This window comes from Ixodes scapularis, unplaced genomic scaffold (genome assembly GCF_016920785.2).
Source record: "Ixodes scapularis isolate PalLabHiFi unplaced genomic scaffold, ASM1692078v2 PGA_scaffold9__187_contigs__length_104089568, whole genome shotgun sequence".
In the NCBI taxonomy this organism is placed as follows: Eukaryota; Metazoa; Arthropoda; class Arachnida; order Ixodida; family Ixodidae; genus Ixodes; species Ixodes scapularis.
This window is the reverse complement of record NW_024609884.1, coordinates 79,395,293-79,414,569: the sequence shown is the minus strand read 5'-3', so window position 1 is coordinate 79,414,569 and position 19,277 is coordinate 79,395,293. Positions and strand designations below refer to the sequence as shown.

At 46.5% G+C, this 19,277-nt stretch overlaps 1 protein-coding gene across 1 annotated transcript in view; it reads left to right on the top strand.

Moving 5' to 3' along the window:
- The first annotated feature begins 751 nt into the window (after window positions 1–751).
- LOC8036579 (beta-1,3-galactosyltransferase 5) overlaps window positions 752–19,277 on the top strand; it is a 182,466-nt gene continuing 163,940 nt past the window's right edge. The window contains exon 1 of the mRNA XM_040209818.3: window positions 752–957. The gene's annotated coding sequence lies outside the window, so the exon portion shown is untranslated. The remainder of the gene's footprint in view (window positions 958–19,277) is intronic.

Genomic DNA, 19,277 nt, shown 5'->3' with positions numbered 1-19,277 from the left:
CAATGTCACGTGAATTTCGCTGGATTACGTAGCTTTACGCTGCTCAAGAAATCAGGTACATCGGTATGACCTTGGATGAGTGTCTGTAAAAACGCTACACATCTCGGCAAATCCTAGTGTCGCTTAAAGTGCCGAGATTCAAAAGCTTAACAAGGAATGGTAGTGTCCCGTGAAAATGCTCATAGACTATGTGAACCAAACGCCTTTGTTCCGTTTCAATACGCGCCAACATTCACTTTCCGATAATTGCCCACTCATACGTGAAATCATGTCAAACAATTTAAAACCGGTACTACAAATGTTAGTGACATGAGATTTGAACGTGAGTTGGCAATCGGCAAACACACGAAGGTTCCTGATCACATCAGCTCGAGTAATAGTATGATTGCTCTCCTTGTTGTCATTGAATTGCGCTTGGAAAATAAATTCATTACTCTAGGTTTATTGTCACTTCCCGCGCCTTGATAATAAAATGACCATGTTGTTGGTCGTGCGTTGTAAGAATAAACACGAAAAAAAAAAAAAAAACGCGTTTTTGAATTTGCGGCGTTCAATTTATCGCGCTCCGCGCGTTTCGCGACGGCGGCAAGTCAACGTCAAAAAAGTAGACCCGCGACGCGCGCGGAGGTTGTCGGCACATTTTTCGAAGCAGCGCATGCGCGTTGCCCAAATGATTACCGGCGCGACGCACAGCAGCAGCGGCGGCACCGGCGGCACGGCGCAGGCAGCACACTCGCAGACCGCACGGCCGGCGTGACGGGAAGTTGGAAGCGGGAAGGCGGGTGTTGCGGCCGGGGCGGTCTTTCCAAAGTGTTGAGTTCATTCGTCCCTCGTATTGGCCTTGATCACGTGCTACGTGGTGGACGTCCGACCGAACGTTTCCCTCGACAAACTGCCCGTGTGCGTGTGTTCTTGACAAGCGACAATGCAACCGGACGACGAGGAACGATAGAAAAGGTAAGCGTCGAAAACAAAGCCGTGACCGTGGAGCCAGACGCCCAACTCTCGTGTTTCTTTTCCCATCCGTCCGGTGACGATGACCTTTTTTCCGAGTCGTGGCTTCGGCTTAAAAGCGGCACAATGCTCCGAATACTCCAGTATTCGGAGAATTGTGACGCGGAGGTTGGGGGCGAGCCTGTGGGGGGGGACGCGGCAAGTTTGGGGCTGCGAGAGAGGCGGCGTGGACGGGTCCCCGCGCCTCTCGATCCGTACCGCGGTCGTTTGAAAGCGTCGGCCCCCGTCCAGGTGGAGATCTGTTTCACTCCGAAATCAAAGTGCCGCGTGTTGCGAAGTTCGTGCGGCACTTTGGGTCGCAAAACGCGACTTTTATGTCGTAAAGTAGGTTCGAAACGATCGGGGCATTGCGATGCCAGCGGCGCTCACGACGGTGGTGGAGTGACTCAGACGCTCGCTGTTCGAATGACAAATATAACTGCGGGTGGGGATACAGGATGGATCTGTAGGCGTTGTTTCTCGCCGCTCGTCTTTCCGTTCGTTTGAGCGAACGTCTCGAATCTGGAGGGGGCGGCCCTAGTAGCTGTCACCTGCAGCGGTGTGTTGTCTTGTTTTGGCGGCGAAAAGGTTCGTCGCGTGCGGCCGACGCACGTGGAGGAGGAAGAGGAGCAGCTCTGTGTCGTCGGTCTCGATGTGCGGCCGGCGGAATGCTGTCGAGATTCCAGCGCGCGTTCGGAAATCCGTCGTCCCCCGCGTGTTTGTTGTGCGCGGGTATCGATTTCTGTTTTCCTCTCGAATTCCTCCCGTCGAGCGTCTTCGTAGTAATTTTGAACACTTTGGAAGCCCCCTCCCCCACTCCGCCCCCGGCGACGTGCCTCCCGACGCGTCGGGGTTTGCTGGAACGCCGAAAAACATCGTCGTCGTACGTTCGTCCGAACCGGGCCAGGCGTGTTTCGAAGATTTCGGTCTAAGCGGGCCTGGCCGAAAGTGCCACCCTTTTCAGAGGTGATCTTAAATCGTGCATCTCGACCTGTGGTGGTTTTGTCGTGGCTCTTTTCAAAAACAGGAGAAAAAAAAAAAAAAGGAGAGAAATTCTGGGCTGCCGCAAACTTTGTTTTTGTTCTTCGTCGCGTGCAGTTTGCGCACGCAGCCGGTCTTTGAGCTCTTTTGGGGGGAACCGGCCCTCTGTGTGGCTCAAGGCGCCTTATTTTTAAACAGGTAAAGGGGTCGTGTAAAGAATAAAAATAATAAAAAAATAATTGCACCAGTTTTGTTTTAATTTTTTTAAGACATTTTTTAGCAAAACGTGGTGTATATGTTTAGACAACGGGAAGTTTCTCAGCACCAATGGGCGTCTGGCATCCCCGTTGTAGATGGGATAATTGACCAGTGCACTACCATCCTGGGGTCTTTAACATGCATCACACTGATTAGAGCACTGCACGGGCCGCTTTTTTGAGCCCAGGCGCGATCCAGGCCCGGCGTCGTGGTAATTTACCACGACGCCGGCCCAGGGGGGCTATGTTCGACAAATGTTTCGTTTCTTCTAAAAAGAAACGGAAGTGACAGAACTGACGATATCGCGTCCGATTGGCTACAGGCTCAAATGACGAAAGAGGGAACTTGCGTCATTTGAGCCTCTAGCCAATCAGACGCGATATCGTCAGTTCCATCACTTCCGTTTCTTTTTAGGAGAAACGAAACATTTGTCGAACATAGCCCCCCAGGTGTTCCAAACCGGGCCCCGGCCCGAGCCCGAGCAATTTCTATGCTGCCCGGTCCGTCACCTCTTAGAACAGGCCCAACCCAGTCCCGAATTTGATGTCATGTTGTCTAAACTTCGCTGCGTGGTGTACGAAAGTATTGAACTACGTAATTTTATGCATTTGTTGCAACTGTTGATGTGAATTGCTGGTTTGCAACGTTTTTCTTGTATGTCAGTACCTGACGGAGCTACGAATAACTTGTGTAAATTTAACTAGGCTAGTTGAATTGTGACACCAAAGAGTGATATTAGCCTATAAAATAAAATAAAAAAAGATAAATACAAAAGGTAGTATAGATGAATTCACCGGTCTACAGACCTGACAACTTCGACCTCGATTTTTTTTTTCTCTTAATCTTTAAGACGAGTTGAACGGCATTAACAAAAGTTAGATGAACTATTTTCACGCAGGCTCTTTACGTTTTGATCGGTTCGATTCTACGTGAGAAGATTTCTCCTCGGGTCGTCGCTCGCCCGGAAAACGCTCATGTGACTTCGTGCGTATTGTTGACGCACCATTTCGTGACACCTTGTCACAGCGTCAACGATGACGTGATGACCATTGGAGCAGCTAGCAAGGCTATCGCAGGTGGCCGAGAACTTAGCTCTGCGAGGATAAGGCATGTGAACGGGCATGGCCAGTTTCGTCTGAGCGGGCTGGGAATGTCAGATTTGGCTCCTGGTAGTCTCTGCGCGTTGCGTTAGGTGTTATTTCGCAATCCGCGTCAACCCGGTGTATGGCTTTTTTATCGGTATGGTGAACGATCGAGTGAATGTTTCTTCAATAAAATCAGTTGTAATTGTAAGTAGCGCCCGTCATTTTCGTACGTGTTTCTTATTTCGTCCGTGTTTCAGTTCGCGCTTTTAACCTCTTAAAGGGATACTTCAACGAAATTTGAAACATACCCGTCGTGTTCAAAAATAGGTTGAATATGATCCACAATATCCGTAAATGACAATCGCACGTTTGTATTTTGAGCCTGGTGACTGTATTTTTCGTTATAAACGGCCCACTCTGGCAAGCGCTCGGAGAACAGCCAGCGAAGAGCACGTGACATCCGACGCAATCGTGACGTAGTTCGTCTCGGGACGAGCAAAGCTACGGCGAGGCTGACGTCGAGAGGTTGGCCTAGTCGTTCCAGCCACGGAAGCGGCTGCTTTTGTAAGAATTTTGAGTGACGGGTTAATCTTCTAATCTTCTATAATCTTGTGGGGGACAATACTGACTTCTGGGACACACGAAGGGAAGAGGGGAGTTCCTCCTTCCTCTCTTCTCTCGTCGCGGCCGCAGGCGAGACAATCTCCGTCACAAGGTTCCTAGACGAGCATTACAAGCGAGGCGTTAGCGACATCCACCAGGTGCCCTTTGCTAATCGTTTAATTCGTTTTAAAATTACTTTTCGTGTCTTTTTTAACAAGATATTGGTGTGTCCGATGTGATCCTGCTCCTCTGAACGCATATAGACCAAAAAGTGAGCGCCGAAATTTCGTTGTAGTGTCCCTTTAAGAGGGGATACTACAACGAAATTTCGGCGCTCATTTTTTTTGTCTATACACGTTCAAGGAAGCAGTATCACATTTTTGAACACGACGGGAATATTTCAAATTTCGTTGAAGTATCCATTTAAAGAGCCTGGCCGCGCTCCTTTGGTCACCCAGTATAATCGTCACCGGAATGCTGGCGAGCCTTGAATGCGCTCTATAGACCTTTTCCGCTTACTCTCGCCCCCGACCGCCAAGTGGGCATATCCGGTATGGGCGACGAAAGAGTATTAAAACGTTTCAACCTGCAAGTAGTAAAAAAATAGAGGGGAGAAAAAACGAGAATGGGTGACGTTTACGCTTTTCTCCTAAATGCATTCTATTGGCGTGGCGACGGCAAAACAACGTTTTCGCCCATACTGGAGGTGACGACAATTCAAGATGGCAGCGCGCCCTTGAAGAGAGGGTCTATATTTCTTTCGATTGTTATTTTGCTTAGAATCATCGCTTGTTTTTACACACCTGCTGTGAAACAGACGTTTGGGCCCGAAATATAGCCAAGTTAAACCTCGTTTACTGGTGAAGAAAAATGCGCTAACTAGAGCAGTTGAACTTTTACAATGGTAATAAAAGTACATACTATTCGGCACGACCCAAATAACAAGCGAGCGATGTGATTGCTGCGCCAATGGCGCCAAACTGCGCCAAGGGGCTAACCCTGCTACATCCTGCTACATTTTGCCCAAATATGGGTAATCTGGCCAAGCCTGCGCCAAAGGACGAATTTCGGTCGCCTTTCAAAACCGACACTAAACTAAGAACGTAATTGAGCATGCGTGAGCTAGGTGGCGCAAGGGGCCGCCCGACACAAAGTACCCTGCATCCATCCGGTCTTGCATGGTTTTTTCCGCCGTCTCGCGTTTCGCGCCTCGTCGTCTCGGGAATCTCGTCTCGCGTCTTTTTTAAACTTTTTCTACGATAGACGCGGGCGTGTGCGGACGCTCCGACGCTAGTGTGCCGGGTGCCAGACATGCCGTCATGCTGTGAAACAAAACCACGTTTTTGCGCGACGAGAGTTGCTCTGCGAGTTGAAAGGCTGGTCGCGCGACGTCGGGTGTTGCCGTCCCCACGTCGCTGCAGATATGGTGCTTTCTAAACTTGTTCGTCGACATTCCTGTCCTTGTTTAAATCGTGCTCTACTACAAAAATCCCTCTTTAAAGGGATACTACAACGAAATTTCGGCGCTTATTTCTTGGTCTATTCGTGTTCATGGGAGCACTATCACATCAGACACATCAATCTCTTGTTGAAAAAGACACGAAAAGGAATTTTAAAACTAATTAAACGATTAGCAAAGAGCACCTGGTGGTTGTCTCTAACGCCTCGTTTGTAATGCCCGTCTAGGAACTTTGACAGGTAGTGACGATAACTGTCTCGCCTCCGGCCACCACGAGAGAATAGGGGAAGGAGGAGCTCCCTTCCTTCCGAGAATATCCTTTGTGTCTCCCAGAAATCGCTACTGGTCCATCTGCAAGATTACAGAAGATTAACCCGTCACTCAAAATTCGTACAAAAGCAGCCGCTTCAGTGGCTGGAACCGTTAGGGCATCTTCTCAGCATCAGCCTCGCCAAAGCTTTGCTCGTTCCGAGACGAACTACGTCACGATTGCGGCGAATGTCACGTGCTCTCTGCTGGCTGCTCTCCGAGCGCTTGCCAGAGTGGGCCGTTTATAAACAAAAATACAGCGATCAGGCTCAAAATACAAACGTGCCATTATCATTTAAGAAAATTGTGGATCATATTCAACCTATTTCTGACCACGACGGGTGTTTTTCAAATTTCTTTGAAGTGTCCCTTTAATTCAAAGACTACTTGTCGAAATAATGAGTACCTAGGTTTCTCTCGGTGGGCTTTCTTTCGAGAAGGACCCCGGTATCTGAAAAATGTGCTGCGAAAGAAAGTTGGTAAAGAGAAGTGAGCTAGAGCAAAGAAGGCAGTGTCTGCACGCTGAACCCACGCAGTGGGCTTGTTTGTCTCGAGTTCAGTGGTTGCACAAAGCGCTCCAAGAAATTTTTGACCCTGGCTCGCGACGTCTTGCATCGATGTGCTCAGGTTCTTTTCTGCTGTGTCTTTAGATTGTACCTCACCTGCCGGTCTGGCAAGCACGCGCCGCTGGAGTGTTGTTTTGTCGTATGCTGGACAGTTACATTTTGCATACTATTTTGGGAACCAGTTGGTGACGGTGCGGGGTGGCATTGTTCCGATTTCGGTTGAACCCGTTGTCTCCGCTTGCGCGACGAAGCACGTACCACTGCAAGCCTGTTGATGTTCCCCTCACGTGCATGTGAACATGACTGCACGACAGAGGCACCTGCCGGGACTCTTGCAATTCATTGTTTTACGTTTGCTTACTTTTGACGAAAATCTGGCACGTCGGGAACCAGTGAAACGGTGGCAAGCGTTCTGTTCGGAATCGCTCGGCAACGCCTACAACAGTGTACACTTGTGGGATGTCTCAGCAGTAAAAACACAAAAAGCGAGTTCCGTCACAACACAGCACAAAGTGCCCTTCGTGTGTCCAGCACTTAGAAAAAAAAAAAAGAAATTGTTTTTTTTCTAAGAATGTGTGCTTTAAAAGTTACTTTTGCTGCTCCAAAACACTGTTTTGGCTGCTCTAAGAGGTGCTCCAAAATGGCTTAGGCCAATCACATCACTGCAAGTGTTCCATGTTATTTTCCGGCAAAGAGACACAATGCACGCGCGTTTTCCTATCGGGATGCACAGGAGCACCGCAAAAGTATAGACTGGTTGCTGTCTGCTTCAATTTGCCTCCCGGAAGTCGCATGGACCAGTCGAATCTCTATCGTACATTATAATAGCCTTATGGACGTGACCATGAAAGCGTTTTAGCGTTCTATTATGCACGAGCCCAGGGGCATATCCAGAACTCAATTTTTTTTTTTTTTCCTTCGGGGGGGGGGGGGGGGGGGGATTTGTAAGGATACTCTTCTCCCATTCTTTCGTGTGCACCGGGGGTTCCACCCATGTCAAATTGCCCTCCAACAAGAGGGAAGGGGGGAGGTCGACTTTGTTTGGGGGGGGGGGGGGGGGGGAGGCGGCCGCCCCCGTTGCCCTCCCCCCCCCCCCCCCATTTTGGTTATTTCCTTAGAATCTTTTATACGGGGAAGGCGAGCACGTGTGGGTCGTGTACATACATTCCCAGCATTCTCCTCGATGCTTGGGTAATTTAGCAATACGTGTATACAAGTGTCTGTCAGCGTCTATCGATGTGCGTAATAAGCGACCGAGAGAGCTAAAAAAATCAACAAAGTAAATATGCAGTCTTTCTAGCTTTACTGTTCGTTTTTTTTTTTGTTTTCCACATGGCATTTTTGAGCAAGGTGGGTAATTGTCATGACGCACAATTAAAAAGGTGACCTAAAAATATTCGGATTGGTAGACCAGGTGGCTAGACCATGGCCTCCTCTATACTGACAAAACCTAGCAGATCGCCACGACAAGCGGCCGCTGAAATTGAAAAGGTAGAGCGGCAGACAACGGATGAGAGGAGAGCCACGTGACGGACGCCCCGCTGCGGCGGGACGCCGAAACACACTTCTCCCGAGCGATGAAATGTCCGCTCGTGCTCCTCACGTCCCTCGCGTTACCGCTTTTTTTCTCGTCGGGGTTGAAAACCACGTTTCGGGTCCCCGCCGCTGCAAAACCTGTGCGCTGAATACCGCACTTCCCGAGAAATGCTCGGTGCTACCAGATCCTCGCGCTGCAAATCTTTGACCGTGCACTCTGTGGCTCCGTCGCCAAACTGCCCAGGCTTTGTTGCCTAGACAAACTTGATGCGAGCCGAACGCCTGATTGCCTCCAACCAAATGACTCGGAAATTCTTACCTGTGTATTGAAATGCGGTATTGAAACCGGCCATGGTCCCATTCACGACGGTTGCACAATGCATAGAGCAGCGGGGCCTCTTTTACGGGAACCAACATCTTTATTCAGCATCAACCTGCGCAAAGAAAGGAATCAAGCCAGGTTGATAAAAATAGTTGAGTGGGACGCTAGGCTTAGGCTACAGTCCCTCTACGAGAGCAAGCATAGCACAGCGCTTCCGAAGGCGCGTACTTGCGGCAGTTGTTTGTTGCAATCTACATCGGTTGAAAAGATCTTCCTCTAAACACCTCTGTAAACTCAAAACCACTCGCAGTCATAGAAATTGACAAGCTCAACGAGCTTCGCTCGTTCAGCACGCCACAGACTCCGGCAGCCATATGTTTGTTAACGTTTCAAACCAAAGCGGGAGAAGCAATCTCAGAATACATTTGAAAACAATGACGGCTATCATCATTTGCTTCCGAAACATTAAAATGGACGGAGATACAAATTTACAACCAATCTTTCACACGTCTATCATCTTTCCAGCTAATCAGATGTAAGCACCTGGCTGCGACCCCCACTTTCTGCGCCTAAATTGGGCCTAATGGCCTAAATATTGCGCGTAAATTTTTTTTTTTTCGTAAAAAATTATTTAAAAAAACGTGTCTCTCATCTGTGCCTTAAAAAAAAAAATTTCCCCCATGCAGTGTTCCTTTAAAGGGAAACTGAAACAGAAAGGGAAGCTGAAGCGGTTTTGTATTTGAGGAAAGAAACCTAAATCGCCTTCATTTGACCTCCAGGATCTCGAATGTCGAACTTATTTTTTAATTTGGTGAACGGAGGCTGCAGAAAATTATCTTCAAAGAACCGCTGAAGGCCCTCCTTCCCGGAGCGTGACGTCACAAGGGGAGTTTTCTGAGTCCGCTCTCTCGCATCTCCAGCGCCTATCAAAGCTATGCACGCGCACTCTTGTTAATAATAATAAAAAAAAAAAAACGTTATTACTGGTGCCAGTGCGGGGCAATAGACCTATTGCTAAATTACCCAAGCATCAAGGAGAATGCAGGGAATGGTGTTCCACGCGTCGCACGTGCCGGCGTCTGCAGCAGTTACTGTTCTAAAGCAAAAGCCTAAAACAAATAACATCTTGCACGCGCGTTCGTCAACGCTTTATTTTGGTCATTTACTTCAAATCTTTTATACGGGGAAGGCGTGCGTGTTCGGCGCGTGGAACACCATTCCCTGCATCCTCCTTGATGCTTGGGTAATTTAGCAGTAGGTCTCTACCTACCTGGCAATCTTGCGATTGCACGCGCGGCCCTCGAGCGACACGCGCTTGGCGGCCGAAATATCCTCTTAAGACGCAACAACTGGTTGGAGGTTTTTCGTGTTTTCTCGTGTTTAGTTACATCTTTGGGGAAAACGACCGTGATATTCAGACTCACGGGATAAAACTACACTGGAATAGACCTCTAATTTTTTTTAAAGTGTTTCAGCTTCCCTTTAAGGAGCAAAGCGATGTGTGTTTTTATATTTTAAATCTTTACTGCTATTCTCTATTAAGATCTATTCCAGGAGTAGAATCGATGTCAATTATACAGAGAAAATAAGCATGAGCTGTTAAAGAGCGGTTTAGGAAAATTTGTTGTTAAGTGCAGTGGTGAAACGTTCGATGGAAGACAGCGTTGCAATATAATTTCAAGTGAATTCCAATATTTTATTGCTCGAGGGAAAAATGAATATTTCAAAAACGTTGTTTTTAAATTTGTGTTGCTTTATAGTTCTGGTGTGATCCTGGTCCTGGTCGATCCGGTGGATGAAAAGGTGATATAATTTTCGATATTAATATGATATTTGCAATGGAGGAATGAATACAAATATTTTAGTATATTTATTGTTGCCCTAGCTGCTAACGGTTGAATGTTGGCTTGTTTAATCAAGTGCGATACAGATATGCGGTTACTAAATGTGTTGAGAATGGATCTAAGGAGCCTTTTTTTTTAATGCCTTCCAGTTTGTTCAATCGTTCTGCCGTGTGGGGAAACCAAATGGCATTAAAGTATTTCAGCACAGGTCTAATTAGTCTTATAGGCTATAATTTTTGTTTTTCAGTCTGCAAATATAACGGTTTGTTTATTAAGTGTAAAAGCGCGTTTCTAGCCTTGCATACAACATTATGAATCTGTCGGTTCCAAGTTATGTTTTCATTAAAGATAACGCCGAGATATTCGTAATGGTCTACATTTTGTATTTTTCTTCCGTTCACTGAATAGTTAAATTTTATGGGACATTTTTTTCCAAGTTATGGACATCGCTACAGGTTTGTCGTAATTTATTCGTGTCTGTCACCTGCTTGCTTATTCCTCTATCTTTCGTAGGGCACTATTAAGCTTTAATTGATCCTGCTGGGATGATATCTCAAAATAGAAAACGCAATCATCTACCAAAACTGTTTAATTGGTACCTGTATGTCTCTTGAAATATCGTTAAAAAAATATAGAAATGGACCAAGCACCGATCCCTGAGGTACAGCTAAGGTGACAGGAAGTTGTGCGGAGGATTCTCCCTTAACTTGGGCATATTGGGAACGATTATTGATATAATAAGCAAGCCAATTTATTAATTGTTTGTTTTTGAAAATTGATGTGAGCTTGAGCAGAAGTTTTGGATGTGAGACGCGGACCAAAGCTTTAGAGAAGTTTAAGAAAGTTATATCTGTTTGTCCCGTGTCATTTATTGTGCTAGCGAACGAATACACTACTTCTGTGAGCTGTGTAACAGTTGATAGGTATTTCCCGAAGCCATGTTGAGGCGCAATGAGAATATGATTGATTTCGAGATATTCTATGTGTTTAAAAATCATATGTTCAAGAAGTTTACAGTAAGTACTGGTTAATGAAACCGGTCTGTAATTTGCTGGATTATTACAATCACCGGATTTATGGATGGGGATTATTTTTCCAGTCTTCCACTGTGTAGGTAGAACCGTATGTTGAAGAGAAACGACAATATATATATATATATATATATATATATATATTTGATGTTCATTCTGCATACCGCTTTAAGAACTCGTTAGGCAAGGATTTGGGCCCAGAACCTTTCTGTGGCTCAACATTATTAGCAAATGAAAAATACTAGTTTCCGAAATTTCTATCTCCTGTATACCAGGAAAAGTATTGTCATTAAACCCAGAGAGCTAACCGTCGTCTTTCGTAAAGACATAAAAAAAAATAGTTAAATTTATTGGGGGTAATAGCAGAAACCAAACTTTCCTTCTTGTTAGACGCGACATAACGCCAGAACTTCTGAGGCGCACTTGTCAAAAAGGAGCGCAGCGTTACGTTAAAAAAAAAAAAAAAAATTGTTTTTATCGAAGGATCATGTCCTTCAATTTCGTGCTTAATTGCTGTATAACTTGTCTCCGATCAGCTGTTCTCTGATGTCTAATAGTTTTTTTTTCACTCGGGGCAAATTTTGGTTTGAGGTAAAGTATATATCTAGTAATCCATTTTTTTTCTTTTAACGAAAAGGAACATATCGCGCGACAAAAGCTTGAGCAATGTCCAAGAAACGAAGCCACATTTGATCAGTGTCTTTATCACAAGTACTGCAAAATGAAATGAAATTATCCAACGACACTTCCAGGTAGTCGGTGACGCCTTCATCGTCCGCTTTGCAAAAATCCGGTAAACTAACCAGGTGAAGATCCTCGTTTTTGTTTTTATTTTGCCTAACTGAATAGTGATCAATATCATTTTGTGATCTGAGAGTCCATCATTAATGTTACATTGAGAGTCATGGTTAGATAGTGGATTATTTAAAATACAAGATCAAATGTAGAATGGTAGGTACCCTGTATTATAGTAAAGTCCTCAACGATCTGTATTAAATTAAGCGAAAACATAATATCCAAAAGGATTTCACCATTGTGACGATCAACACTACTAACCGATATGGCCAATTATTATTTGGCAAATTAAAATCTGTCAAAATAAAGTTACCCCGAAAATGAGACTGTTCTAGGCTATTATTCAACTCTTGAAGTACATCGAACGAAGAGTTGAGTGACCTATACATTGCACGGATGATCAGTGATACTCCTTGAACAACCACCTTGCAGAGTAAAGCTTCGAAGTTCGTCATATCTCTTAACTGTTCGTAGGATGATATCTCTCGTTTAAAAAAAAGACGTGACCCCCCCCCCCCCCCCCCCCCCCCTCCCCCCTCGTGATGATCTACCGTTTCTGAGAAGATTGAATTCAGGAGGACATATTTCAGAGTTAAGAATGTTAGAATTCAACAACGTTTCTTTAACCACCATTACATCCGGAAAATGCACTAAAAGGATCTGTTCTAAATCTTCTACTCATGGGCGTACCAACTGGGGAGGGGGCAATGGGGGCACTTGCCCTCCCTGTTCTCAGAGTGGGGGGGGCAAGGTGTGTGTTTTACCCCCCCTGAAACCGCCGCCACTGGGCAGGGCAAAAGATGGCCGGCGGCGCCCCAGGTATACCAATGGCGCCGGCGCTGAAGGGGGGGGGGGGGGGGGGGGGGTCTGGTTTGCCCCCCCCCCCCCCCCCCCCACTCAAAAACAAGTTGGTACGCTACTGCTTCTACTTTACTTTCTATGCCACGAGCATTGATGTTTTAAAGCTTGAACTTAAAATTGTTGTATTGGGGGGGGCCACTTGAGTGTGATCCTTTACAGAACCCTTCAGCGTAACTCTGACATTGTTCATCCCACATAGTATACGTTTCATGGGTAATTTCTAACTGCCCTACTGAAGAAAACATTTGTCACTGTGCTGTCGTGTATCGCGACTGTAGCTTTTTTCTAATCAATTGTATCTCTCGGAATAGTCATCCGATAATGAAATATGTGACCCTTTTAGTTTCTTTGCAGTATTGAGCAGCTCACGTTTTTCATTACCATTAAATAGTGGCAAAAGGACAGGGCGGGTCTTGTGCGGTCCTTTTTTCCCCAGCCTGTGAATTCTTTCAACGTTGGCCACCTGAACCCCCAGTTTATTCTCGACGACTTCCGTTGGAACGAAAGCTTCAAGAGATGGGACTGTCTCCCCTTCCTGTTCGTTGATTCCGTAAACTATAACATTATTTCGTCAATTGCAATTTTCTAGATCCTCAATTTTGGTAGAGAAACGCAACTTGCTTGCTGATTTCTGTTGTAGCCTGCTCACACTAGCCTACCTTTTTTCTTTTTTTAATGAAAACGACGCAATTTTTCGCTCAATGAATCCAGCCTTGAATTTGTGTCAGATATGTGTTTGTTAAGTGTTTCCTTTATGGCTTTAAGATCTTCTGAAAACTTTTTTTTTTATTTTCAAGAATTTGGGCTAACTGTTCGCCAGTTTTAGAGTCGGGATTAGTCTTGACAGCTCGGCTTAGAAGTAATAAAACTAAACAAAAAGAATCAAAACAACCGCAGACAACGTCACACAGCGCTTGAACACTGTACAGTTACTTTGAAATGAAGGGCACCGTTTACTAGCATGCACCAAAAACAGGAACGGGTTTAGTTCAGACCGCATCGCTCCGGTGCTGCCTTGCCCAGTCTTGACTCGCGATGCAAGCGAGGCATGTCGTACTTATCGCATCATCGTGTATTAATCTATCGATCTACAGAGTGCCGTGATATCTTCCAAAATAAATTGTGACTGCGTACATAATCGTGTTTCACTTCTCTCACCACCCAGACGAAGCTCCACGTAAATATATTCTGCGTCGTAAAGCAATGCTCGTGTTTTGATCGTCGCGAAGACAAGTTTTGAACTGTTAACAAAGGTGATATGAACTAGTTCCGCACTTAAACCAGACCTACTATTCACTCGTTGGCGGACGTGGATCGGGTCGCAGTTCCGAGCCCTATCCCGGCACGCCAAGGTGCTGGCCCGAGCCCGGCCCGGGCCCCCAGGTGGAAGACCGAACCCGGGCTAGGTCCCCAGGTGGAAGACCGAACCCAGCCTAGGGCCACCAAAAGCCGCATTACCCGGCCGGCGGGCCGGGCCCGTGCAGTGCTCTAGTACAGAGCCGTATATGCGGCTCTGCTCTAGTAGTGATACACGATACACGACCGCACACCGGTACGATATGCTTATCCAGATAAAAAGAGGCAAAGGTGGGGCCTCTCCGAGTTCTACAGCATGAGCTGGGGCCCTATGTTGCGCTTTTTGGACTCTCAGGCGACTAGGGAGAAAGAAGTGACGTCAACGACACAGCAAACGCAGATTGAATGTTGACAGAAGAAAACAATCAACATCCAATCTGCGTTAGCTGCGTTGTTGACGTCACTTCCTACTCCATAGTCGCCGGGGGAGTCGAAAAAGCGCAGTATAGACCACCGTTTCCCCCTTCGTGAGCACTAACGTGGTATTTCCGAGGTATTTCGGCCTCGAGTGCGTCACTGGTTTACTATTCACGTCTGAATCTTTTGTTGCTGCATGAAGTGATCAGTGGTCGTTACGCGAAGCGGAAAGTCGCACAAATTTTGGCTGGCGCGCAGAACACTCCCACAATTAATTTTTAGTTTAAATAAGGAAATGGAAGCAATACGATAATTCCGCAGCTCGATACTTTTACCGTGTCTGCATATTGTCAGTTTCGATTAGACCAACTTCACGTTCAGCGAGATAATTTTTTTTTTTTTTTTTTTAATTTAAGGTGGTGAGAAAGGGCTCATACCGCAGAAGAGATTCCCTAGCGGAGGCTAGGCGCATTATGTCATGTCCCCCCCACCCCCTCTTCCTGGCTGATACCCCTGTTACACAGCAACATTAATTTCCATAGCATGGCATTTGTGTGATCGGTGTATCGGCTTGCAATCCTGGGTGTCCGATTTCGGTTACCGTGAGAGCGAGGTCTAATTTGCCTCCCGCGGAGGAACGACAACTAACGCGAGCGAAGAACGCGGTTCGTTTACAGTGCCTTTTAACCACTGTAATTCGTCTGCCAGAAAGCGTCATTTGCGGACGTAAATAAAACAAAACACCTTACGTCGTCTGCTAATAGACCCAAAAGTGTATCGTCTGCTACGATTACGAACCAAGCGCCGTGGCGAAGTGAGATTAGCGTCCTATCCCGCCCATACATCAAAAGCGGTCCCGAAGTGGCAACACATGACGTCACACAAGCCGGAGTGTCTTGCTGTCGGGGGCCGCGATCCTGGCAGTTGGTCGTAGAAATGCTGGCAAAAAGCACGAGCGAAATCGAGTGTCGCTGTCGTCGCGGCGTTCCAACTCCTGGTTGCTGAAGCTTCCGTGGACTGCCACACTGGAGAGCGACCTGCTGCAGAGCAAGCATCTGCCGCATCCACCACCGCTGCTGGGACACCGCCAGGATCGCGACTGACGACAGCATGACACTTCTATGACGTCATCAGGCGGAAATCGAGGGACTCCTTTTTTGGACGCGGTCAACAGACCAGTCGGAGATGCATTCCAGACACCGCGGCGAGATCGGACGCGAGTTGAACTTCTGGTCGTCTGCTCTTTCACGTTAGAACCCATTGACAACCCGCGCTTCTTTTGCAAACCTCAAGTTGTTCTGCGGCTTACATCGACCGGTGGATGGAGTACTAGAACAAGCGCACCAGAGACCGTGAGACATTTGTCGCTATTTGTGTGTCGGTAAGACGTTCTCGCCAAATTATTAGCCATGTATCGTGAACTCTCGAACGGGTCAAAAATTGCTCATTGGTTGATTACGTGAACCCATCAGGAAGCTGTGACGCCACGTCCAATCAGCAGTAAAGAACGCTGTCGATTTCACCTTGACCCAAATCGAACCCCCTGACTACGAGCGCCGTGCGTGGAAAAGCCCGCTGATTGGGCCATTCGCTCAGAGGGCTGATCGCTTTATGTACATAGCCAAGGAGGTTAAAAGTTCTAGGAGGGGGCATGTTTCAGCTTGTTGGAAGCGAAGAAACAGTGAGTGTTCAGGCGAGCTGGTGATAATTGATCGTAATGGAACACGTGAAACGTCTCTGTGGTGCGGAAAAATTAAGACACTTTCAAGTCGAAGGAAAAGGCAACAGTATACGAGAACCGCATCCATATCACTTGTGGAGGGAACCGCCATCCATCGTTTTAACTACATACACGCATCACAGCCCACGCACCGCTACTACGGAAACCCAGAGCGAAGAACAACCGGCGACGACAGAGCGGCAATTGAGCACGCCTGCATTTCACCGCGTCGCGGTGCGTCCTCCTGTCTGGCTTTGCAGCAGCTTTGCGCATGACTTTGACGAAAACGAAAGGAAGAAGGAAGAGGGAGAGAGAGGCCCCAGCAAAATAAAAGATTTCGGGGGGGGGGGGGGGGGGGGGCCTTCCCTCCTGGATACGTGCCTGCCCACGGGAAATAAACGCCCATAGCAAATAAAGCATTCGTAGCGCTTGGTGCGTGTATATTTTGTTGGTTCATGCTAGCATCGCATTTATGTGATGTTCGATCAGATCGCTGCCAGTTTACAGAGATGGGACGGACGTTTGCGGACCGCCCTAAGGCATTTTAGCCGAACTGATCACCCAGTTCAAAGCTGGTTCCATGAGTTACGATCAGTGTTGTACACGTTTCTCAACAAGTAAGCTCGTTCCTCGTGCCTACTGATTTTTGGAACGTGTTCCCGTTACAAATTCAATCTGTGAGAAAGGAATGCCTTACCGTTAACGTTTAAAAATTTTAACGTATCGTTACATATACGTTACTTTTGTATTATGCCTATTGCCATATTTAGTTAGTTCAATATATATTGTGTATAACATATATAATTTATATTACGAATTTGAATGCCGTGGTGGATGGAAGGACACCTGGAGAAGAAAACAAGCGGAAACAAGGTCCAATTTGGTCATATATTCTTCTTTAAAAATCTCGGTGTTTTACCACATCCATGTTTGTGGTGGGGGATTCAGACACGCCATATGTACTCGAATCCGGGAAGGATGAGCGGGGTTGATTTTATTATTCTTTGGCTGTTCTTTGGTAGAGGGTTACCCCACATTGCACGAGCGTTTTACAACAACCTCACACGTGTCAATCTAAAGGCCCGTTCACACGCTTGCGACTCCTTAGAACCGAGTGCCTTGAAACCTCTTACAATTTCTTAGAAGGAGAGAACACGCTGGCGCCATCTATGTGGTTACCCTAGAACTGCATTTCACAAGAGGGAAGGTTTTGCGGGATTTCCGAGGTCAAATGTGCGTAATACCTATACGAAAGGCTCATTTATAACGTTGACAAAAGTTTTTCGAGCCAAGAAAGGTAGGATAATGCGCGAGAGAAATAGAAAATATGCCGGACCGCCCAGTTTGCACTGCTACCCAATAGATGGCGACAGTGTGTCCTCTCGTTGTAAGAAGTTTTAAGGAACCCAGTTTTAAGAGATCGCAAGAGTGTGAATGGGCCTTCAGGCTTTTGGAAGGTCAGTCCTAAAGACTACCAGTCCTCCTGCGTGAAGGTCTGATCCGTTGTGCAGTTTTAAGGTGGAAGAGAAGGGGAGAGGGAATAAAGGTTAATTTTTTTTTTTTTGTATCTTTTAAAGGGGCCCTGCAATCATATTTAAGCGTCTACCTTTTTTGCGGTTTCCACGTCTTTTGGGGGTTCGAGCAAGCCAGCGGACACGGAGAGAGTAATTAAATATCAGTGCGTCATATTTTAACCGGACGACGCGGAAACCTCCTCCACCGACGAGGGCGACCCGCGGTACCGAAAGCGCGCAAAATGTGACGTCTTTGGTCCTGGGCTTACTACTGGTCAGAGCCGCTAAAAGCTTCTTTTTAGTCGAAATACAAAATATAAGTAGCGCAAACCGTTTCAATTATTTATAAAAGTAGTTTTTGTTCAGTATTTCAGATCAAAAAGGAAACGAATGCAGTTCATAAAGTACGGACACAAGAAATGACCCGTCGACATACCCGCCACCAAGCGGTGGAAAAGGCGGCGCATACTAGAAAGGAGTAGTGGGATCAGGCGCCGTCACGGAAAGGTCGCGGATGTACGCGGCGGCGCTGCGGTCGTATGGGCAGGAGGATCCGACCGGCTCCCAGCGTTCCGAAGGCCTTCGGCGAGAAGCTTTGTCTTGCGGTTTGGCCGTTTCGCGGTATGGAAGCGCAAAGTAGCTCCCAATCTGAACTGATCTTTACCCCGTGTTTGCTGTCGTTTGTGGCCAATGAAGTGTCATGCCGAATTAGTATTTATTCGCGCAGCAAATGCAGTGAGAGCCGCTCTGGCTGCCCGCTGCATACAGCCTATCCAGAACACGCTTCAATGGCGCCCTCTCGCGCCGTCGACTCGGAGTGCGGCAGCCGTGAGCGCTCGATGAGCTCACTACTTCTCCTCTAGTTCATGGCCACTCTCAAGCAACCAAGGACGACATGAGGGAGGTTATTTTTTGCTTGTTTTTGTAATTTTAATTTGCCTATAACTTTTAAAATAAAGGGAATTTCGAGAAAAGAAAAGTTTCACTAAGTTACTACGTTCAGTGCGCTCAGGTTCGGTGCAAGTTAAAAATTAGTAAAAAAGTCATTGCAGGGCCCCTTAAGTGACCAATGTTCGACCTACAAGGGTGCGTTCAATTTCTGGTAACCTGTTCTTTTGTTGTAACTGTAGGTCTCATTGTGGTGGCTTTAGTCGGCCTTAGTTTCCTGGGTGTATGAGGATTTGTGGAAGCAAAGAAAGTAGCTGAGTGTGAGACGTCCTTCTTTCTGTGTCTTTTCCTTCGACTAAAAGCATTGTTTTATGTGCTGCAGTCTTGGGCACTGAAAAAAGAATCAACGTCCACCAGCTCGCCTGCACCCGACTGTTACCAAGCGAGGACACCACAAAATAAACCCTAAAATAAGTAGCATGAAAGGTAACGAGATCTTGCTCTTCGTAAAGTTATTGATTTTATACTTTTGAGAGTTCCCCCTTAGCAATGTAATAAAAAAATACCTCACTGCACAAAAAAATAAAAAAGACCGCCGTTCTTTTTTTTTTTTTTTCCCATAAAAAACGTAGCGAGTTTCTGTTCCAGTTCCACCGATGCAAGATGGAACGGCGGCGTTTCTTCGTTCCTCCTAAAAGGAACGCGTTCCAGGAACGCCGTTTCGTACAACACTGCGCTACAATAATGAGTAGTAGCCGTACTGTAAGTACGACAGACATAGTCTTAAGGGGTCTTTACG